This window comes from Lissotriton helveticus, chromosome 3_1 (genome assembly GCF_964261635.1).
Source record: "Lissotriton helveticus chromosome 3_1, aLisHel1.1, whole genome shotgun sequence".
Lineage (NCBI taxonomy): Eukaryota > Metazoa > Chordata > Amphibia > Caudata > Salamandridae > Lissotriton > Lissotriton helveticus.
The window spans coordinates 1,941,806,006-1,941,831,353 of NC_136061.1; the positions used below are offsets into that span (position 1 = coordinate 1,941,806,006).

A 25,348-nucleotide genomic window follows, 5' to 3' on the forward strand; every position below is an offset into this window, starting at 1 on the left:
AACGAATAATAAAGCCCCTAGCTGAAGCATTGAAAGCATCCCAGATTACCTGAAAGAACATACCGTCTGTTTGATTAATGGCGAAATATTCATGAAAAAAAGAAGTAAAAGATGATGTGAATATGGGGTCCAGAAGAAGGGCATTATTGAAACGCCATTTGCGAGGTAGATTGGGCTTATGTAAAATGTCAAGGTGTATGATTACAGGGGCATGATCAGAGATCAATATAGAACCAATATCTGCTTTTATCAATGACTGAGAATATTGTGAGAGACAAAGATGTAATCTAAGCGGGATTGAGTATGATGTACAGGTGAGTAAAAGGAGTATTCTCGTAGGGTAGGATTGCAGAGTCTCCAAGCATCTATGAGTTTGTATTGTTTAATAGTATGTATGAATGATTTGTGAGATTTGAGTTGTGAAAGGAGCTGGAGAATTTCGATCCAAAAAAGGGTCCAGGATTTCATTACAATCACCAGCAAGGATAGAATTGTCATCATAACATTGTGTAATTTGCTGAGCTAAGGAAGTCCAAAAAGAAGGGTCACCAATTGTGGGTGCATATATATTCAATAAGGAGACCGGGACATTATCAACACCCTCTGGAGATAGTGCTGGCGCTTTAAGTGCACCAGCACTATCAGTGTTACCGAAGGGGCTACAGAAGCATCTGCGGCCCCATCTGTAATACCAAAGTGCCCCAGGGGCACGCAAAGCACGAGCAAACGCCTGTCGGCCCCCCGGGCTCTTCCATAATACAGCGTCAGGTGAAACTGATGCCGGGAAAGGGCAGCAGCTGCAGGAAGGAGCACAGACTGGCCCCCACCCGACCCCTGCAGTACCACCAAGGAGCAGACAATGCATCTCCTGTCCTAATCCTACCCTGACCTTGCCTGCTCTTCACCTCCCAAACCAACTTTCCTTGTTGACTTTCACCGACCCTCCTACTGACACCTTCAGCCTGCTCTGAGTAGGTGGAAAATGTCAACTGATTTATTTCCAGAATCTGGGAAAACACATGGAATTGAAGCTGGTATTCCCATTTCGGTGTGGCCAGTCCCCATTCTGAGGACAAAACTCTTAATTGCTGGAATTTTGGGCAGGATTAACAGGTGAAATGAGACATACCGGTGCTGGTATTACCACGCCAAAATCCATCAAACTCGTAATTAGGACTACATTTATTATTTTATTGATGGTTGAGGGAATTGTTTCATCGCAGTGTGTTTGTTCCTGCGGGACCCTGGATTTTGCAGGTTGGCCAATGTAGACTGGGGTTTATGAGTATGTTATTTACTATGGGCCTGATTCACAGAACTAACTTAAGACAAAATCCTAAACTTACTACCATTTTGGTATTCACAGAAGGCACTTACTCATTTCGGTATTCACAGAAGTTAGGAGTCCTAACTTTAGGACTCCTAAATGCCTTCTGTGAATACCGAAAGTCTTAAAATTAGGATTTCTCTCAGTTTAGGAGTAGTAAATATAGGACTCCTAACTTTAGGACTCCTAAACTGAGAAAAATCCTAACTTTAAGACTTTCGGTATTCACAGAAGGCATTTAGGAGTCCTAAAGTTAGGACTCCTAACTTTAGGACTCCTAAACTGAGAAAAATCCTAACTTTAAGACTTTCGGTATTCACAGAAGGCATTTAGGAGTCCTAAAGTTAGGACTCCAAACTTCTGTGAATACCGAAATGAGTAAGTGCCTTCTGAGAATACCAAAATGGTGGAAAGTTTAGGATTTTGTCTTAAATTAGTTCTGTGAATCGGGCCCTTCGACCACTAGCAGCAAGTAAGGTATTGGCAATGATTGAGGTGGCCAGAGGGCTAGAACGGAGATACCGTGGCACTGTATATTCCTTGAAGGGTTTGATTGGTGTGCTGATTTGAAAGAATAACATGAAATACCTTTTGGTGAGATGCAATCTCAAGTTGCGTTGTCAGTAGTGTGGGCCAAGGGCAGCCGTGGCCCGTGCAGGTAAGAGCGATCAGGTGAGGGGCAGCGGGGGGGGGGATTCCAACATATGACCACGAGGGAAATTTTATTATTTATTCAATTGTCCCTCGTGGTCGTCTGTCGAATACCCCCCGCCCCCAACCCAGCCCCACCACTCTTACCTGCACGGCCGCGGCTGGCCAAGGGGTTGGCATTTGGCTTCTCTGGGTGTGTGGCTAAAGTATTCAGGTAGCCCATCTTGGTTATAGTGAGTGGTGGAGGATAGGAAGGGGAAGGAAGCATAGAGTGGAGATCTGGACGGATTGGTGCTATAGACAGGAGTTTTCCTGTGACTAGTGATGTGGTACTGTGGTGTGATCATGGTGGGGATTCTAGTGTTACAAAAGTATATTAGGTTTTGTCACTTTGTACTAATGAAAGTATCTTTATTAAGGGGTGGCATGTCGATCTTTCTTTGGAATATGGAGAGATGTGTTGTGAGGGGCATGTTTCTGAGTAAGGTAGGAGGGAGGTTAGTGGGGTTATGGTCTTGGGAGATGTACATGGCAGCGGGCTCACATGGGGCATTCATTGTGGTGGGCTCAGGTAGTTTGTCAATAGCCATGAGTATCCGGGTAGTAAAAAGCTGATTCACTTCTTTGTGTTTTGAATGTTTGCTTTTCGGTCTTGACCCCATCATGTGATGGAATGTTGAATCCTAAAAACTTCGTTTCTTGATGATTATTAGTATTTGAGTTGGAAAGCCTGGTAACTCTATGCCAGCTCGCTTCTCCATCTATTCCAGATATGACAGGCTCAGCGTTGTTTTTACAGATCCATCCACCCTAAAACCGCTACGTGCTGTGTATCCATGTGGTGCCTTCCTGAGTGCAGACTTGGTGTCCTGTGCTTATCTCCTAATCTTATTCACTCTTGCAGGAACCAGGATGTGCATCACTGTGCCTGATGGCTGAGCCCAGGTGGTTTGATACATTTACCTGAGCCCTCACAGCTATTGAGGTGACAGACTGTGCCCTTGCCCTAGTTTCCTGAGCTAACCAGCAGTAGCTGTGACTGGTAATGAATCAACCCCATGAGCATATCCACTCCCAAAATGTCTTGCTCTTCATCCTTTGCCAGACCACTAAGCCCAGCTAGTTCTAGAGACGACAGCATCTGTGTCCCTGTCTCAGACCCCTGAATGCATCCGGTCGAGAGTGCAAGTCTCTGTATCCTGGGCAGATCCTCCAGTCCCATCCAGTCCTAAAGTGCAAGGCTCTGTCTCCTTTGCTGATCTTCCTTTTTCATTCAGGCCTAGAGTGTAAGGTTCTGTAGCCTGCACTGGTCCTTAGACCCACCCATTCCTAGCCGTGACAAAAAGCATCTCAGTGCCAATTCTCTGGCCCTATCTAGGTATAGTTATGATAGACTGGGCACCCCCATGCCACTTCTAGGGCCACGTATGGCTCTGCAGTGACAGGCCCTACATTCCAGTGCTAAACCTCAAAGTGTATGTGGCTCTCGAAGTGGCATGCTCTGTATGCTTGTGCCAACCCCCTCGGTGCTTTATTGACAATATTTCTACCTCAGTGCTAAGGATTTCAGCACCACCCAACGAACATCTGAATTCCCCGGTAGTCAGAAGGCCAAGCACAGTAGCTGTGACTCCCAGGGTATTTCTGTTTTCTATAAAACAATGTTAACCCATATAGAATCCCAGGTAATGTACAGATGGAGAACACCTGATGGCCTATTGCTTGCAGGTTTCTGTACTTAATTCCTTTAAAAGCAATGGTGCAATTTCCTCTACAACTCAAAAACCTTTTGAAGTGAAAGGGTGAAAGTAAGCTCTCTTTGATGTGAGCCCTATTGTATCCGAAGTATTTCCCATCACTAGGAACCTGCAGTGTTTCCTCTGGTCTTCCTTCGACATGTTGGCACCAGGCGAGGATCTGTGTGGTGTGCTATTATTGGCAAGGATTGGGCGCCTCTGGAGTACAGATGCCATTTACAGAGCCTGTGTTTCCCAATCTGTTTTCAAAGCCATTGCTTACAAGAGTCTATGCCCCTCTGTGGCAGGCTATGCAAAGTCTGGAATCAATCTTCATTAGACAGAGAATGATCTCAAGTTATTTCTGATTTTTATGAGCACTGGCCTAGTCCAGAAGTCTTTGTTACTCTTTTGTTAAAACTATATGAAGGCCATTAACACACTGAATCGAATGGGCAGGGGTAGCAAGAAAACACATCTGAAAACAGAATGAGGACTTTAATCTGATGCTCAAAGAAAGCCATATCCTAGTGTAGCATGGATGTAAGTGGAACTGTGATCAGGTGCAAAACCCTGGAAAGCAGGACACTGATGCAGAGCCTAGGGAAGAATAATACAAATCCAATACAAGGAAGTTCTGATCCAAATCACGAGAGTCTGCGAGAGTGAGTTCCAACCACAGCATGATGCAAAAGAATAACTGGTGCCAATATGCCAAAGAGTAGTTGCCAGGTAATCCAGTTCATAGCGAGTGAGCAAAGACATTTGCACCTGTCGTTGTGAAGCATCGCTGCTGCCTGAGCGCTGGCCTATATAGATATTAATTCAAAAGATGTCTTCTATGTATGTGTACCTGAGACTGGGCTTGCTGGATGTTATAGCACATCAGAGCTAAACCCCTATTAGCACTCATTGGTATCTGACAGGACCCTCCCACCCTACTTTAGGTCCCTGGGATTGAACAAGCCGAACCGCTTCCAGACAAAGAGACAACCTGCATCGCTGCAGCCTTGCCCAGTAGCTACTGTTTAATATTGGAAAGATGGGTCTGGTCTTGTTCCTTGGCCCTACTACTGGAGAAGGCAAGCTTGGTTGAGGTGTACAAGAGGTACAAGAACATCAGGGACTGTAGTGTACCAGCGCAATAGTAGGTATATATCCTTGAAGTAGTGGAGTTAAAATGCAGAGCTAAAAACTGCAGGCTGAACCACATGAACACTGCGAAGAAGTCATTAGAGTGAACTTTCAGTGAGGCATCCCGCCAGTCATGGTACAACAGTGTTTTTTTGTAGCTAAATGTACATTGTTTATATAATTATGATTTGCCAAACTGGCTACTGTTTACCCAAGGTAATGTTCTTTGTCAGACGGAAATTGCAGGTCCATTTCTTCAGGAGGTTTAGAGGTGAGAGGCTGTAAATCCAGAAGAACCAAGAGATAATTCCTTTGAGCAGCTGTGCAACCCACTAGATATGTAGGGGATTATTCAGAGCTTGACAGGCTGTACTTTGTTCTGATGGTGCAGAGAAAGCATGTATTCTGGTACCCTGGTGGAATACAGCCTCCATATTTAGAGCTCGCCACTTGCCTGGCTGATAGGTACATGCCTTTGGAGGATCCACCCATCAGGAGCTCTTTTAAAGTCTGGTAGCAGGGTAAACAAAGGAAAGAGAATAGTGGTAACAGGGCTGCCTTAGATCAAACAGGAAGTCAGGGGAGAAAAGGAATCCAGTTGGGAAGCGCTACATATAATATCAAGAATATCAAAGCTCAGAAAGAACTGGCACTCAAAAGGAATTCAGCATTTTGAATAAATGACACCTAGGATGTACAATACATACACATAGCAACATAAACGATAGAGGGAATGTGGTGTAACACACTCAGGCGCTCCTTATGGTCAGACTGAAGCTCAGTAAGTTCTTCACCCACAATTGCTGTCACAGATACTGACTGCAAACTCCTATATATATGATATATATGCAAAGGCATATTCTATGGGGATTATACCTTTGGTGATACCTAAGCACTCTATAGAGATATGGGACTTGATCTGAGATATTATGCTTGATGAAGTTTTTCTTACGGAGACCTGGCTCGACACTCACTGCACCTAAACTACATGATTTTAAAATGCAATAGAGCAGGATGTCAGGTTGGTGGCAAAGCCATTATCATTAAAGATATGTAGACCTGCTCTACAGAAGGTAGCTCCTCGTCAGGTGATATGGAATGGCTTGCCTTCCACCTGGCATTAAAGAATAAGAGGCTATTGGGTGGCACCATTGTTTATTGACCACCAGGCTATAATGCTTATTGGGCAGACAGGCTCTTCACATGGCTTGCTCCACTTATGTTGAACCATTCTAGCTATACTTTAGTTGGTGATTTCAACCTACATTTCGAAAACTTAGAAGACCCAGTGTGTAAACAGTTAAACAAAGATATGCTCACTCTACAACTGACTCAAATGATTAAGGGCCCCACACATTCAGCAGGGCACTCCCTTGATCTGCTCTTCTCAAATTTTAACAACATAAATGATATTGAGATTTCTCCTCTATTATGGTCAGATCATTTCCTGTATTAGCTTTTCTATGGTTCTCCCTCTAACCCAAAAATCTACCTCCAAATCTCCTAATCTCCCCAAAAGGCCTTGGAGAAAAATCAGCGTTGACATTTTTTGCAATCATTTCTCGTCGCAGGTCTTGGACACTTCCATCTCTCTTGACAGTCATTTACTAAGGCTCAATACAGTCTTTACGGCTGCAGTAGACTCTTGCACTCCTTCAAAATCAAATACCTCTCGCAGCTCAACACCATCGGAAAAATGGCATTCCTCTGAGCTGACAATTGAGAAAAGGTCGAAAGAATAAGGAGGCACTCCAAAGATTTAGCAGACCGACTGACGTATAAACACCAATTAAACGAATACTACAAACAGGTTAAAAAGGAAGACAAATTACTTCATTAGAAGACTAAATGAAAATAGTGGCTCCTCAAGAGAGCTGTTTAAAATCGGGAAAAAATTATCCCAATCAGTCTGCTTATCTCAAATCATAACACCTTCACCACATCACTGTGAGGCCATAGCCAACTATTTTTCTGATAAAATAAAGAAAATATATGCTACTTTTGGACCGCAACCCACTTAAGAGCAGGTGGAGAAAACCATGATCAAAATTAAATCAGGTTCCCCGCTGGATCCCTGTCCTCATTTTATTTTTTCTCGCCTATCACCTATCCCGAGTGTCCATCTGACCCAAATCTTTATCCCTGAAATCAGCTGCATACCCGGACCAGTGGAAGCAAGCCATAATTCTTCTGTTGGCTAAAACAGCTGGCCTCGATGTAGCCACGTTATCAAACTAAACATCTTATTGCTGCCATTTATGGCTAAAGTCTTTGAGAATCTGGTCAATCTCCAATTGACAACTTTCTTGACCCTTCTCAGACAGGCTTTAGAGCGAACAATAGTACAGAGAGTACCTTGCTTGGCATCTTGGATAATGTCAGGCTGGAGGTTGATCAGATCAACTGAAAACAAGGCTCTTCCCTGACTGATGTGCTTGTTTGTTTCGCCCTCAGCTGCTAACCCTGTCGACCGTAACATTTGGCATTATCAGTACCGTGATATCCCTTTGGTATGATTGTTAGCGCTCTACAAATACTATAAAATAAATTAATGTTATAACAAAATCTGAAGACAACGCAGTGGCTGGAAATATGCCAAGGTTTTCAACTATGCCCATGTATCTTTGAATCCACATAGGAACACACAAAAGTGTAAGAGCAAGGAGGGAGAGTCATTGTTACAAAATTACACCAGAAGGCCTGACCTAAATAGGGCGGATAGTCTAAGGGGTCCAGCTGCAGAGCCAGCAGAGGCATGTCTGGCAGAAACACGACAGTCCATCTAACTCTAAATAGAGCTGGCGGACTGCCAGTTTGGGGAAAGGGTACTCCAGCACATCTGTGGTGGTTACCCGGCTCGCCAAACTCAAAATAAACCCCATAGTCCGAAAGCTGTGGAACAAACAAGAATATCAGGAATTCAAGCATGAAACCTTGTCGTAAACATCTTGTCCCCTGTTGTTACCCACTGACCTCACAAGTTAGATACAGACCCATTGAAATTCCAGGATCTTTATGGGATCCCAGAACTTCATTTAAAGCCCTAATTTTAACATCGGGAATCAAAGTGATTCCAGTGATAGAGGAAGACTGCCAAGGTGGCCGGGCAAAGGAATTGGTGAATTCCATTAGTCACTTCCCTGAAAAAACCATTCCTCATAATACCATGCCTTTCAACTTCCAGACTCTCAGCCAAGGATGCTTTAGAGCTTTCTTTGACGTATGAGGGGGCTGAAGCATTAGGGAGAGGACACTAGAAACTACGAGGAAGACCCCTGCTTCCTGAGGCTGTGTTAAATCCAAAGAAATCCAAATGTAGATGTAAGAAGAGCGTTTATTAAAGATGGCACAGTACACTTCAGCAGCCAGGTTACCAACCACTCTGTGTAAGCATTCTAAGCAGAACGGTGCAAGAGTGTGGCACTGGCATGAGACAGAATCAAATATACACAGGTCATTTAAAGGGAAAAACATATAGAATATATATCCATGCACAAAATATAACTCATCTCCCTTCCTAACAGAAATAAAATAAAGAATAACTCAAACTAAGGAAAATAAACAAATCAAACATAATCCATGAACTTACGAGGACCCCGTCTAAGGCGAGCTTAATTCTTTACTCTAGATGCCACCAATACTTCTCGACCTTCCAGGTGACGAGCGCAATGAGTTTGTGTTCCTGCCTTCCCCTCACTCCTGGCCACCCTCCTGATATTCCACGCCTTCCCATCCTCTGTGACAACACTGTGGAGGTTTACTTTGACTGCTCGTACAGGTTTCCCACACCTGGAGGCCCCTTTGACCAGTACTCCTGATTTGCGAATCCTGACCCAATTACCCACATGAAAATTAGGCTGTTTGACTCTCATTTTGGCATCATGTGCATGCTTAACCTTCCTCTGCATCTCTTTCACTTTTAATGTCAAACTCTCCCAAGTTTCATCACAGTCATTCCCACTTTGCCTCCTTTTAAATCACCCTGGACACCGTTTAGAATCCGGTTCCCTCCCTTTGAGTAACTTGAAGGGGCTAACCTCAGTGTTGGTATGCGGTGTAATGCGGTAGAGCCATAACTTCTTTCTCAGTATGTCTTTCTATTCTGCACCAAAACCACGTGCCCACACTACATCCTGTTTCAAAATTCTGTTGAACCTTTCAATTTGACCATTTCCTTGAGGTTCATAAATGGCAGTGGTGAAATGACGAATATTGGAGTATTTAAGGAAAGTCTCCATCTCTAGTGAGCGCAATTGTACCCCATTATCAGTGATGAGGACTTTAGGAAACCCTTCTCTGGCAAATAATTCCTTGAAGAATTTGATCACACTTGCGGTAGTGACTTGTAGCACAAACTTCACCTCAGGCAACTTTGATTGATAATCGACAAGCACCATGGCAAACCTGTGAACATGTGGCAGAAAATGTAAAGGATCTGATATGTCAACCCCAACTTTCAGCCAAGCATATTCTGGCCAATCAACAGGAATCAAAGGAGCAGGGCTCACCTTTATCGTCTTTTCGCTATTAGCACACACCTTACATTGCCTGACCACCCTTTCCGCCATTCTATCCAAACCTGGCTACCAGAATATGGTTCTTATGAGCCTTTCCTTAGACAACATACCCAAATGCCCCTCATGTGCCACTGGCAAATATAATCTCTCAAAGACAGAAGTGGTATACACTTCCCTCTCTTGAAGATCATGTCACCCTCAAATTCAAATTCTCCCCAAATTTTCCAATAAGGAAACAATTCCGCTGAGATCTCCCTCTTGGCCGGCCATCCTTCTCTCACATAATCCACAAAAATCCTCAGCAGTGAGTTATTCTCCATGGCATCCCCCCACATCTCCTCAATAATATTTACAAATATGTCAGATACAACCTCTGCTACGCTAGCTGTCACCTCAAAATCATTCGTATTGTCAACCTCCTCATCCATAACTCAGGGTAGTCTGCACAAACAATCTGCTGGCATGTTTTCCTTTCCTGGCACATACACCACGTGAAAATTGTATTCCTGCAACCTAGACATCAACCGTGCAATGCATGCAGTGACCTTTTGGACCCCTACAGTGGATAAGATGGTAACAAGGGGCTTATGGTCAGTTCTTAATGTGAAGCGAGACCCGCATACATAATTCCAACATTGTTACATAGCCCACACACAAGCCAGTAGCACCCTCTCTATGACTGCATAGTGTATCTAAGTGTCTGAGTATGTGGGATGCAAATTTTACATTCCATTCCCCTTTACCAGATTGTTGTGACCATACACTTCCCAACCCATAGAGACTTGCATTCACAGTGATGATGCAGTTCCTGTTCGCATGGAAGAGGTTTCAATGTATGCGCCTCCATCATCTGTAGTTTGATGTGATCAAAGGCAAGCTGTTGTCTTTCTGTCCAAAGAAATTCCACGATCTTCCTTGCCACTACCCTCAATGGTTCCATCTTCATAACAAATTCTTTAATAAACTTGCTACGGTACTCACACAAACCTGAACATGAGAGTAACCTTTCCTTTGTGTCAGGTGCAGATGCTTTTAAAATGGCATCAATAAGATACTGTTTAGGCATAACTCATTCCATGGACAAGGTATGTCCCAAGTATTCCACAGAATTACAGTAAAGTTTATACTTGTTCCCTGTGAGGGCCTACCCATGTTCTTTAAACACCCAACAAACTTGCTTCAGATGTTCTGAATGCGCACACACATCCTTAAAGAAATTGAGAATATCGTCTTGGAAACATTTAACAAATGCTTCCATTCTCTTGAATATGTGAACCATTGCTCTCTGGAAGATGATACCGCTGATGGGAAGCCAAACGTCAGCCTTTTAAACTGGAACAAGCCTTGTGTGGTAATGAATGCAGTCAAACACCTGGAGTCTTTGGCAAGCTCAATCTGGTGATACGCAGATCAAAGATTTAGCATTGAAAATATTAAGGCACCCCCTAACATACTCACATCCTCATTAATATTCGGTAACGGGTGACAATTCACCACTATGCTAGCGTTGAGAGCTCTGAAGTCAATGCATAACCTCAAAGTTTTGTCTGCCTTCCCTGCTAAAGCAATGGGAGAAACTCCCCTTTCAACATTTCATCCAAAATGCACTTGACCTCCTCCCTCATACCGCAACTTTTCTTTCACAGGTTGTCCCCCTTGCTCGAGCTTTATGCGATGGGTATAACGATTCAGTTTACCTAACTTTTCAGAAAAACCCTCAGGGAACTCAGACTCAATCCCTGCAGCACAATCACTTCCACTAATAACCAACAAAGGTTCCTTGCTAGGAGGATTGAGTATGATGGCCAGCTTCCCTTTGTCTCTCCAACTCTTTTCTTAGCCACGTACAATTTGATATGCGCTTCTCTTCCTTTAAATGATATGCCAGCTGCACTATAACTCATAAGATCAATAATAGACCCATCAAAACTCTGAGCTACTTTACATCAGAGTCCTTTAAATCTGCTTTTGTGACAACTCCCTTGAACTTCTCCTGGAAGTCGTTGTCCATGCGTATTCTGAGTCTGCCATGAGTTCCAGTTCCTGGCCCAGAAATTGGACAGTGCATTTCGAAGGCTTCTTAACCTGCTCATTGTCATCACAGGAGTCACTAACCAACAGCACAATCGCTTTTTCTTTCTCACATCCATTATCATGACCGCAGGCACACCTCACACATAAAACTTCTCCTGTACTAGCAGGTCTGCCTTTTACTACATATTTCCTTCTGTCAAATTTGCAAACACAGGCAAAAAGGGCCATCCTACCGCACTTAATACACTCCTTCCCAATAGCAGGGCACTGCAAGGAGGAAGCAACACGACTGAAGCTTCCACACCTATAACAGGAAATTCATTTGTCACCTCTCTTTCCTACTTGTATATATTTACGGAAGGGATTGACTCACAAACTTAATCCACAACATTATCACTTTAGTTCCAGCATCTTGTATAAGCATGGGCGTAAAATCCGTTCCGCTCGCGGATTTTCGGTAAATTCGCAATCCGCGAACTCTCGCGAACTTGCCGAAAATTCGTAAAATCCGTGCGAAGCGGATTTTTTGCTTGGTCGCACTTGCCAACTAGAATACTATACAATTTCGCGGGAGTAAACACTTGCGAACACGTAGATGCGGCGGGCAGCGACAATCTCGCAATTGCGAGATTGCAAAATTTGCAATTTCGCACAAGAAATCCACCAGCAGGCAGCATAAACCTTGAAAATTATGATTTTTATCAGAATAACTCCTCAGGTTGACATTTGCCTGCACTTTTTCTTTGCAAGGAGTCCATTTTGGGGGGTGGGGGTGGGAGGAAGGAAATGCCCCACAGTCTCCAACTTCCTGTTCCTGTCCACCAGGCTCCTCCCAGTGCTTTCTTCATGTGCTGGTCACTTTGATTTGGATCTTGACCTGGAAGGATTACTTTTTGTGGATGCTGCTGGATATTTGGATTTTTGCAAAACTGAAAGCACTCAGCAGGTGCAAAAGTTCAATCTTATCATTAGTAACCATTCCCTGTAGTGCTTCCTGAGGGGCCCCTTCAGAGTTCATTTGCCTACTTGCAACTATTCTATGACCCTGCTCTGACCCTCACAGCAGGCTCAGAGAATAGCTACAAGTATACAACAAAGGTCCTGTTAAAAAAATTACACTGCAACAGAAAGCAATTACAGACAAAACTGAAAGCACTCAGCAGGTGCAAAAGTTCAATCTTATCATTAGTAACCATTCCCTGTAGTGCTTCCTGAGGGGCCCCTTCAGAGTTCAGTTGGCTACTTGCAACTATAGGCCACAAAGGTCCTGTGAAAAAAAAATTGCACTGCAACAGAAAGCAAATTACAGATAAGGAAGCAGGTGCCAGCCAGACTGGAAGTTTAAATTCAGTGACACATTAATCAACCCCAAATTAATTAATGTAAGTTGAAGCAGGGCAGGTGTGCTTGCTTTTTTTCACCCCCATAATCTACAGTGATAAACCAACCAGAGGGTGGCAGTGATGTACCAGAGGGTGGCATGGGTGTACCAGAGGGTGGCAGTGGTGAAACAGAGGGTGCTGTGAACCTGTGATGATGAACCAGATGTAGAAACAACATAGTCGCGGCCGTTGCGAGCCGACAAGTAAGTTCGCAATTGCGAACTGGCACAGAACCCTCGCGAACTGGCAGAAATCCTTGCGAACACAAAAAAAAAAGAAAATCTGCAAATTCGCGAGAGTTCGCGGATTTTGCGGATTGCGAATCCGTAAATACGCAAGTTCGCGGATTGCCAATTCGCAAAATCCGCCCATGCTTAATCTTGTACCGACTTCATCCACTTTTCAGATTGTGCAAATGCTTTAGCTGTAGCAATAGTATTCTGCAAGCTAGGGACTCCCAACACCCACAATTTTCCGGTATGTTTTTTTACTTCTCACATTGACAATAATCTGATCTCTGATAATTTCATCACAAATTACCCCAAAGTTGCAAATCGACAAACAACGCTCTAAGAGCTGTTAAAAATCGTCAAATGATTCTGCATCACGCTGTACTCTGGTGTAAAATTTGAACCTATTTAAGGCTATACTTGTAGTAGGTTTAAACCGATGTTCCATCCGTAGCATAGCCATCCCAAAACTGTTCAATTCCCCCTTCCTGAATTTGAGCTAAAGTACTAAATATCGCCTGCCACTCTGACCCAAAACAAAACATTGGAGTGCTATACTTTTTTTTCTTTCAACTTGACCATTCCCTTGAGGTTCATAAAGGGCAGTAGTGACGGGACGAATATTGGCGTATTTAAGGAAAGCCTCCATCATAAGAGACCTCAATTGCACCCCATTACTGGTGATGAGGACATCAGGAAACCCCTCTCTGGCAAATAGTTCCTTGAAGAATTCAGCGCAAGGAATCTTGTTTAAATAATTCAGATGTAATGCGGTGTGCACCAGCATGGAAAATATACCTACTGTATTTCTTCCTGTGTTCAAAATATATTCTTGGAATTGTGCTGTGTGCATCAGCGTGTAATAAGTACAGGCACAGATGCAGCCAAATATGAGACAAAGAATAATGATAAATGCGCAGCCATTCGCATCAGCATTTTGAAGAAAGAAAGCGTGTAACGGTATGACATAAACATGCACATTGTAGTAAACAATGCCCGAATCCAAGATGGCAGCATTTAAAGCATGTAATTTCACGATGTAAACACGCACACCAGTAGAGATGCAAACAGCACGTCTGATTCTCGTGTTTTCCTGCTACGCATTTGGTCTTCGTGTCTTCTTGCACTCGCGTACTGGAGGAAAGTGCATGCGCCTACTGCCAGGTTCTACCAGAGCTTGGTTCTCGTGTCTTCCTGCTTCCCGTTTAGTCTTCGTGGAGAGTGCATGCACCTACTGCCAGGTTCTACCAGAGCTGGGTTCTCGTGTCTTCCTGCTTCGCGTTTAGTCCTTGTTGAGAGTGCACGCACCTACTGCCAGGTTCTACCAGAGCTTGGTTCTCGTGTCTTCCTGCTTCGCGTTTAGTCCTCGTGGAGAGTGCATGCACCTACTGCCAGGTTCTACCAGAGCTTGGTTCTCGTGTCTTCCTGCTTCCCGTTTAGTCTTCGTGGAGAGTGCACGCACCTACTGCCAGGTTCTAGCAGAGCTTGGTTCTCGTGTCTTCCTGCTTCGCGTTTAGTCCTCGTGGAGCATGCACGCACCTACTGCCAGGTTCTACCAGAGCTTGATTCTCGTGTCTTCCTGCTTCGCGTTTAGTCCTCGTGGAGAGTGCACGCACCTACTGCCAGGTTCAACCAGAGCTTGGTTCTCGTGTCTTCCTGCTTCGCGTTTAGTCCTTGTTGAGAGTGCACGCACCTACTGCCAGGTTCTACCAGAGCTGGGTTCTCGTGTCTTCCTGCTTCGCGATTAGTTCTTGTGGAGAGTGCACACATCTACTGCGAGGTTCGTGGTAAGAAGAATGTTCCAACAGGACTTTTTTTTTTTAAATGCCAAAATCAAAGAAGATGACTCTGCAATCCAAAAAGTTAGTAGAAAGATAAATAAAGAGTAGAAAGTACTTCCAAGCAGACACACAACGCCCATAGGACTCAAAGGGCTTCAGCTACCACCCACACCCACTCTGCCCCTCCCCCCCTCCTGTCTTGTGTGTCAGCCCGGCCTGAGCAGTTTCCTGGGCACACACACAGTTTTTGAGCTTATCGCAGCCGCACCAGAGTACTTCACAGGTCTTTAAAAGACCTTTTACCTGTTAACGAGTCTTTGGTTTTTTCACCCCTTCATCTCCACTCTGCCTATTGCTGGAAGAATTAGCCCCCCCTCCCCCGAAATTTTTAGTAGCAGCCTCTTCCCTGAAATTTGGCTCTAGTTGCACCTCTGCTTCCAAGTGATAGGGAACCTCCGCGAAGCAAGAAATTATTCCAAAACAAACAATTCCAGATGAAGTAGAAACTGCACGTTCCAGGAAACTGTCCATATCCTTTAATTGCTGGATTAAAATGGTACCGCTCCTGTGACGTGTAGATTCAAGAAGCCAGTCCTATAAACAACTCTTCTCCAGTGTTAAATCAAAAGAATTCCAAATGTAGATGTAAGAAGAACGTTTATTAAAGATGGCCCAGTACTCCTCAGCAGCCAGGTTCCAAACCACTGAGCAAGCATTCTAAGCAGAACGGTACAAGAGTGTGGAACTGGCATGAGATAGAATAAAATATACACATTGTATGTATGTTTAAAGGGAAGAAACATACAGGATATATACCAAATATGCATACACAAAATATAACAGTGTGTCCTTATTGTACCATTCCATTAACATGTAAGTCTGAGGCCTGTCAAAATTCTCCTGAAAGTACTGGCACTGCCAGTGACATGGCTTCAGGGTGGTTGTTTGGGGTGTGATGCCCCGCAAACAAAATGCATTCTTGGCTTGGTAGTTGGTTCTGGGGGCCCTGAGTCAGGTCTGCTATCTCTCTGTCAGTGTTTCTCATCATGAGCCAAGAATGAAAGACAAAGTGAACTTTGATGTAAAGTGGAGAGAGAGAGAGAGATACCCAGGTGCTGGCTGAATTACAACATGTGAAACCAGATAACCAATACCGGCTTCCCTGCTTGTCCAAATTGTGTGATCCTAGGCACATGGTTTTTTCAGAGAGACTCCTATTTTTTATTATCACGTATGAATTCTCTTTGAAATACTTGAGTTCAGGATGTGTGATGTACAGGCACTACTAACATATGTTCTAATACACTGTAATTAGGGCTCCCGGTTTTCCGTTTAAACAGATTTTTACATATAAATACAGACAGACAACAATGTTTCTTTTGTATTTATATGCCAAAACGACAAAATACTAGCAAATTTTGCCGGGCTGCTGTGCTCAAATCCAGATTTATCTCACCACGCCCCCTTCCTGATACTAATCCTTCCAACCAGGGTCTTTTAGTGACCTACTGCTGTGCCCCTGAACCAGCCCTCCGCAATTTCAACTCAGAAGGGACGGGTAGACTCGAAAAGAACCAGGGCACATGGGAGGTCGAAAGGGGAGGGCGGGAGCAAAGAAACACCACCCACCAGACATGCACTCCAACGTCCTCTGTACCACCTCTGCCATAACGCCTGCACCACTACTACAGCTGAGCAACCCCCGTGCCACAGCTACACTAACAACGTCCCCACCCGCTGTACCAACTACACCGTCAGTGCTGTCCGGAAGGAGGCTGCTCACATGAACTTCCTGGTGTAGCGGGAGCCAGCTAAATGCCTCACCTTCGGCGTGGCAGGCCCTCTCGGGGCCCTCCTTAGTGCACACATCTATGCTCGAGCTCTGAGGGCGGCCCGGCCTGTTCTTCATCTCTCTGGCCTGCCCAGCTCCTGCGATGTCTTGCTACTGGGCCGCCTGCACACCTGACTCATTCTCTGGGCCTCCACTGGGCAAGTGGCCAACCACGGGTTCCGGGTGGGGGGCCTCTAGCGGGATTCTCTCCGGCCCCATTCAGCCGACTTCCTCCATCACTAGTGGCCATAATCGATGTTAGAGGCAGCGTAGGCCAGCCAGGATCAGTCGGACGACCGCTGGTGGTGCAGGCGCAGAGTCTGGTCTGTTCCGGTCTCTCGGTTGCATTGTGCGGGAATGCCACCCTCATGAAGTGGGTCGAAATGGAAAGAGCGAGAAGGGTCCCCAGTTTGTCAGAGCATGTCTATTTGATTTAAAAAGCAGTGTGCTATACATGGAGAACCTAGCTGAGGGGAAAAGGTGTCTGCATACAGTTTAGAAATGTTAGAATTTCGCCTTTTTACTGTACTTCCCAAGCACGCAACAACCATTGGGTTCAAAGGGCTTCAGCCCCTCCCCCCCCCCACCTTTGTGTGTGTCAGCCCGGTGGAGACAGCTTCCCTGGCTCACACACAGCTGCACCCGAGTACTTCACAGGTCTTTAACCCCTTCGACGCTCATGACGAGCTCAGCTCGTCATGAGTTACGCCTATCGTACGCTCATCACGAGCTGAGCTCGTCATGAACCGCAAGTTTTTGCAAAAGTCAGCGCACAGCGGGAAAATGCGCCGCACGCGTGGGGTTAAAAGACCATTTACTTGTTAACGAGGCTGTGTTTTTTCTTTCACCCCTTCTTAGAGCCCCTGCATCTTAACTCTGCCAATTGCTTGAACAATCAGCACCACCCACCGAAATTTTGATTAGCCCCCTCCCGAAATTTTACTCTAGTTGCGCCTCTGGTACTCCCCACAGGATACATTAATGTTTTGACTGCTGAGTGCTGAGTTGATTTTAGAGGCATTGTCTATATTGTTATCGAAAGAAATTGGAAAATAAAGATGTTAATAAAAGGGAACACTGGTACCATTATACATCAACATTATACTAATTTTCTTGGGCACGGTATTTCCCCATTGTATCATTTTCATTGGCCGCGGTTGCTCGTGGTCAGCAGTCAGCACCCTAGTTCCAGACCACCCGAAAGCTTGTGCATGCCCATTCACCCCTGTGGCCTCTTACTTACCCTGCAGTCAAACAGCAATTTGAAATGTTGCCTTACTTTAATCTTTCATGGGGCGCCTGATAGAGCCAGCTTTGTTCTGCAGTCTTGCCCTAATGACCTTGAATATGTCTTTAAAAGAGTGCTTAACTACAGTTTTCATGTAATTTCATTTTAATATGGAACCAGCATGTTTCAGCTTTTTGTGCCCTCTTTTGCCAGGTCATTAGAGCGCACAGGAACACTCCTTCAAATTCTAAATGTGTTTACATCGATTATTCTGGGCTAGTGAGGTGTGTTTTCAATATTGTTGTAACACAGCAGCATTCATTTATATATATTACTGAAAATAATAATGCATTGTCAATTTAAATAAATGTGGAAAAATACTAGCTGTAACGTCGTCTTTTGCTTGTGGCAAAAATAAATGTGGATAAATGCCCCCTCCAAAAAAATATGGATAAATACAGACTGAAATGGCAAAAAAATAAATACCATTAAACAGGGAGTCCTAACTGTAATGCTGCTCCATCTTTAATAAACTACATTAGGGAATTGAGACCATTTTTAGGGCTTGATTGACTACTGACTTGCCTCTTACTTCACTGATGACACTGTCATTAGGGTGAACCTTGAATCTTTCTAAAAGCTAGCACTTTTTATAAATATCTTTCGCTGAAGTGATACAAACTGACATACTAAGGTGAAACACTTCTGCAATTTTGAAGAGATTGTATCATATTTTTACATTATATTTTTTGCACGATATATATATGGCAACGGTTTTCAAGGCTCGGTTCGTGCACAGACTCTTAGAGACAAGCCAGGCCGGCAGCCCAGCTTTGGATTCGCTCGCCCTATTAATTTACCAGCAAAACCGTCCACTATTATGCGACTCGGGCTAAGTACACGGGTCGTCAGTCAGTTGATAAAATGATTGGTAAAAGACAATGTGTAGAAACATGGAGCCCTAGGAAGTTGCACCGATTTGACAACTCTATCATCAAGGGTTCTTGTAGAAAATAGGCTGAGACGTGACAATACATTTAAAAAGTGATCCCAGGTCAAGACTCACAGGCCCAGTTGGGACAGACAGGGGCCTAGCTTCACTGGGGGTGTTTGGCATCTGACACCCCTCACATCTGTTCTTAGTTTGATTTGGGGGCCCTGAGTCAGGTATGTTTTGTCTGTCAGTTATTTTGTGTTGTTCTCATTTCACTAAGAGGTTTTAACATGCAATTTTTAAAAATTCTGGATCTTAAATATATATAGTAACAAGTTTACAAAAAAAGTTGTAAATCTGCAGCCACAGAAAAACTCCATGATTTGGTGCATATTTACTACTTTTTTGATATTTACAAACATTGGTAGTAGGCTTGGGCAGCTGAACCAGTTTAAAGTTTTCATTCATGCATACCACTAGCAATCAAACACCCAAAAGGTAATAGGATGAATGCTCGCAAAAAGCCTTACCACTGGCAATCGCTTGAGGAAGCATATCAAACGCATCAATTTTCGCCCAGTGTGCCACTCTAGACAGAGGCCAAATAATGCAAATTCAGTACTGATCCTGTTCCTCATGAAGCAGTCCATCCCAAATCTTGGTCACCGCAGCTCTCCCTCCTACAGTCCACTGCTTTTTTTACCTCATTGACCAAGCTATGCTCCTGGATACTGTGAATATTTAGAAATACTTTGGAGGTACTGACAACCAGTGTGCATCGAGTCTGCTTAGGAAGCATGTTGCTGACGGAAGGCAAATTGGGAGGGCAAGAGCACGTGGGCGTCTGGTAACTCTAGTGGAAAAGCGTAAGTGTCAATTCATTGACATCAGTGAGGCATGCTAGGTTCCTGCTGCTGACTGCACCATCCACTATAATGCAGCCACACATTCATCAGCCCTGTATTGCGAGTGATTGTCGCAGGGAGAAGAGCGTATGTCTCTCAACCACCCCATTGCTTTTTCGACTCCATAGGAGAATCAGGTCTGTATTGTTGGTTTTCTTTGCTGGGAGCAATGGCACCTGAGACACCCTTGCTGCACTGCTCAGCCACCCACAAGGACTTGAATGAAAAATTTAAATTCATGCTCAGTCAACCTACCAAACATAACAAATTTCATTTCCATAAAGGAAGATTGATGTGTATATGTGTATAGCTCCATCAAACACCCAGCAGCCGTAGGTGGATCATCAAGAGTTTGCTGTGATCCCTATCCCTCGAGGATGAGTTTTGTTTGGCTCATCTTAATGGCAATAAACTCCATCCCTACTCTGCATCAGCTGCCAAACCTCCCCCTTTACATGATCAGAATCCTCTAAGCGAAGGGGATACTGATAAGTGACTCCCTCCAAAAAAGGGTTTGTCTTTATCACTTTGTCACTCCAACAGTTTCTCACCTCTCCCATTTCCCTAGACATGTTTTGTGTACAGGTTAGGATGTCAAAAGGGAAGGGAATTGGGTACCCATGAGCAAAAGGGATAGAAACATCAACAGAGCAAGGGAACCTGGGAACCAGGCATTGCTATCAGTATATTGTGTTACTAAACAAAGTGCCATGAATGGGTTTTAAAGGTGCTTGTCGACCAGCACTGTATGTAGCAGTAATAAAGATAAGAAAAGTATGTCTGGCTGGCATGCGTGTGGGGTAGCACGGAGGCGAACTTGTCCCGAGTCTATTGCAAAATTAGCAATCAACCCCAGACGTACTTGAATGCTCATGAAGCAAGACATCTTTTTACAATGAGTCATGCAAATGCATGGTCACAAACCGCTGTAGGCACATTATAGCCTTTATTTAGTATTAAGTCACTGTATATAGTGCTGCACTTTTGGTTAATTACACAAGGTATAGAGATACGTGAGTAAGGTGGGGAAGTTGTGCTCCCGTCCTGAAGAAGGTGCACATGCACCGAAACATGTCGACGCACACCAGAGGTACTGTCCATAGTCACGACAGTTAATTGCCTCACTCAGCACCTCTTTTAACAGTACCAGCCCGGGGTTGTAAATAAAGTTTTTTCCTATACGCCCACGAGCCAGGTACTTTTTTAAACCTTCACTATATCCCACCACTCACATTTTAATACCCCTATCACTCGCATCACACACACCACACATAGTCCAACCTTCAGTGCTCCCGCGTAGTCGTAGGTTGCAGCACGCCGCACTCGGTTAGAGGGGTGCGAAGACCCCGATGATGAAGCATGACACTAAGGGGCCTGTTGGTGTGTGAGGGGTATTTTACAAAACACTATGTGTCCCCACACCTGTGGTAGACACCTTCCATTTCCACTGTGAGTAGGAGTCCTTTTGTTTATGTAACAGTGCCCGTGGAGTAAGAATCCTACCCCTGTACTCTACCTCCCTCCTATTGTTTTTTCGTGGCTGGCATGAGATTCAGGTTTCTATAGAGAGCACATGCTTTGATGATGCTTTGATTTACCAAGAGTGGCGCATGTCACTGATTGGTAGTTGTATCATATCAGTAGCGGTCACGTGGGTGGCACAACTCATGTGGATGGTGCAAGATTTCAAAGCATGCATGGCCAAAGCACACAAGTGGCAACCGTTTATTAACAGTATTGGATTCCTGGTCGGTGATTTGCAGGACTATTTTGTGGACACATAGTTCTGTGATCATGTAAGGAAGTCAGACACAAGCTCCCAAACTGGTTTTATGTAAAAATAGTGATAGAAATATTCTGGCACAGAAAATTGGTGTAGCATTCTGGCACACACCAACACATACATGTTCTTTGATTGTCCACTTTTGGTCCATATTGGCGTGCAATCCATGACAGACTTTCAGAGATATTTCACTTCCTCGTAACTTTATGCTTTCCTGTGATAGCTTTAGGTCTTCTGGGCCTCTGAGAACACTTTATGACTCCGTGCTAATGATGTGCCTCTTTTCGATCTCCTCCTTACTATTGCAGTGAAAGTTATTCTTTCTGAGTGGAAATCATTCAATCATCTGTCTCACCACACTTGGTGGGCGTGGGTTTCATACGTTAGAGGGGCACACTTTCTGCATCCCCATTCACAATACAGCGCTGTTTAGCGCTCTCTAGATAGCTTCATTGAGGAGAACATTCAAGTTGGATAACTTTCACACACTACTGACCTAGGGCTAACCAACCCCACTCTCTTGTTCTTGAATAGCACCCTCCCATTCACACTCTCCTCTTCCCCTTAATGGTTTATAATTCCTTCCTACGAGTGTTCTTCTGATATATTCGTTACTTTAGGTGCGTCTTGTTCTCAATAACGAACATCCTATAATGTGGGAACACTTTGTTATGCATAACCCTTGTTTTATCTACTGCCACCTATGTTTTCCTATTATGGTGGACCCTACTTTTAAGTCCTTTTCCCTATATACTTTAATGTATGTGACAAGGATTCCTTGTAACGTTTATATGGAATGGGTTACATCTACTTATAATATTTCTATTACAGCAAACCTTATACATGTGGGGGTGTGCAGTCATAATATCGAGTTTTTTATTTCGACTGGACAGAATATCGAGTAAAAAATATAGAATGGACATAATATTGACTAGACATAATATAGACAAAAAAAATATCGACTAGAAAAAATGTATATCGAATAGAATGGACATAATATCGAATCAAAAATATAGAATGGACATGATATCGACTAGACATAATATAGACAACAAAAATATCGAATTTAAGGTAAGTTAATATTATTTTTTATTTTTTGTGTAATATAATTCTGTTGTGGGTTTATAGGGGAATAAGGTGGGAATTAATTTAATTATAATTAATTAAATATGTTAATTTATTTATTGATATTTATTTAGAATTAATTGGTAATTAATTATTAATTGGTAACTAATTAAAATATAATTGGTAATTAATTATAATTGATTAATTGATAAATATTTTAATTTTAGTAATTTATTTTCTGCAGCGGGTTGTGGGTTTATGGGGGAATAGGGTGGAAAGTAATTTAATTATAATTAATTAAATATGTTAATTTATTTATTGATATTTATTTAGAATTAATTGTTAATTAATTATTAATTGGTAATTAATTAAAATATAATTGGTAATTAATTATAATTGATTAATTGATAAATATTTTAATTTTAGTAATTTATTTTCTGCAGCGGGTTGTGGGTTTATAGGGGAATAGGGTGGGAAGTAATATAATTATAATTAATTAAATATGTTAAATTATTTATTGTTAATTATTTTTAATTAATTGTTAATTAAATAATAATTGGTAATTAATTAAAATATAATTGGTAATTAAAATTAATTGATTAATTTTTAAATTGTAAATTAATTTATTGTTAATAGGTAATTATTTTGTATTAGTAGGTAATGTTTATAATTAAATAATTTTGATTTGTATTTATAAATAATTATTTAATATATTTTATACAATTGTAAAATATTTTAATTATTTTGTAATTGGTATTACTATTTATGTTATTTATATTTATATGAAGTATTTACTTTCCCTACAATTGCACTCACTGGAGTTGGAATAGTAATTTTTACCCCTACACTATCCAACTCTTTCCCTACTGTTGCACTCTCTGGAGTTGGAATAGTAATTGTTACCCCTACGCTATCCAACGCTTTCCCTACTGTTGCACTCTCTGGAGTTGGAATAGTAATTTTAACCCCTACGCTATCCAACGCTTTCCTTACTGTTGCACTCTCTGGAGTTGGAATAGTAATTTTTACCCCTACGCTATCCAACGCTTTTCCTACTGTTGCACTCTCTGGAGTTGGAATAGTAATTTTTACCCCTACACTATCCAACACTTTCCCTACTGTTGCACTCTCTGGAGATTGAATAGTAATTTTAACCCCTACGCCTAACCCCTATGCTATCCAACGCTTTCCCTACTGTTGCACTCTCTGGAGTGGGAATAGTAATTGTTACCCCTATGCTATCCAACGCTTTCCCTACTGTTGCACTCTCTGGAGTGGGAATAGTAATTGTTACCCCTACGCTATCCAACGCTTTCCCTACTGTTGCACTCTCTGGAGTGGGAATAGTAATTTCTACCCCTACGCTATCCAACGCTTTCCCTACTGTTGCACTCGCTGGAGTGGGAATAGTAATTTTTACCCCTACGCTATCCAACTCTTTCCCTACTGTTGCACTCTCTGGAGTGGGAATAGTAACTTTAACCTCTACGCTATCCAACGCTTTCCCTACTGTTGCACTCTCTGGAGTGGGAATAGTAATTTTTACCCCTAGGCTATCCAACGCTTTACCTACTATTGCACTATCTGGAGTGGGAATAGTAATTTTTACCCCTACACTATCCAACGCTTTCCCTACTGTTGCACTCGCTGGAGTGGCAATTGTAATTTTTACCCCTACGCTATCCAACTCTTTCCCTACTGTTGCACTCTCTGGAGTGGGAATAGTAATTTTTACCCCTACGCTATCCAACGCTTTCCCTACTGTTGCACTCTCTGGAGTGGGAATAGTAATGTTTACCCCTACGCTATCCAACGCTTTCCGTACTGTTGCACTCTCTGGAGTGGGAATAGTAATTTTTACCCCTACGCTATCCAACTCTTTCCCTACTGTTGCACTCTCTGGAGTGGGAATAGTAATTTTTACCCCTACGCTATCCAACGCTTTCCCTACTGTTGCACTCTCTGGAGTGGGAATAGTAATTTTAACCCCTACGCTATCCAACGCTTTCCCTACTGTTGCACTCTCTGGAGTGGAAAATATAATTTTTACCCCTACGCTATCCAACGCTTTCCCTTCTGTTGCACTCACTTTTAAACCTCTTGCTATCCTACGGTAAAAATATTGTATATGTTTTGTTAATAATATGTATATATTTATATGTATTAAAAAAAAAAAATTAAAGTTATATAAATTATTTTTTAATGTTACGTTTATTTAAGTATTTTAAATAAGTTAAAAATTATTTTATTTATTATTATATTACTTTTAAATTACTTTTAAGACATTTAAAAAATTCGATATTTTAACAGTCTATAAGTTTTTTACACTCGATATTTTGGAGTCGATATTTTTGTACTTACTTGTTTGAAGATAGGAAGTCGATATTTTGTAGTCGATATTTTGTCATCTCGATATTGTGACTGTCGATATTCTGTCAGTGATCCACATGTATCACATGTCATATTGCTATATGTCTATACACTCAATAAAATACTTTGAACAAAAATATATATATATATTGTCTTACCTTAATATTGTGTCCTAAAGACCGATTACAATAATATCTTCACATTCGGTGTAGTTTTTCTATTATCACCGTCAGGCTGATATTTTTGTGAACTCTATTTTGAACTTGATATTCTGACAATAATATTCCTGTAACCTTTCCCCAAAGGCATGTGCGCTTGGAGGACAGGCAAGTGCAATGACTTTGTGGAAACATGCTCATATTATCAGCCATTCAGGTAGAATGTTCAAGCGATATCTGTGGTGTGATAACTGATAGCATTGATGACGTCAATAGGTTTCA

At 42.7% G+C, this 25,348-nt stretch overlaps 1 protein-coding gene across 1 annotated transcript in view; it reads left to right on the forward strand.

Moving 5' to 3' along the window:
• Positions 1-25,348, forward strand: part of ITGA11 (integrin subunit alpha 11) — a 603,504-nt gene that overhangs the window by 336,264 nt on the left and 241,892 nt on the right. The window lies entirely within an intron of this gene.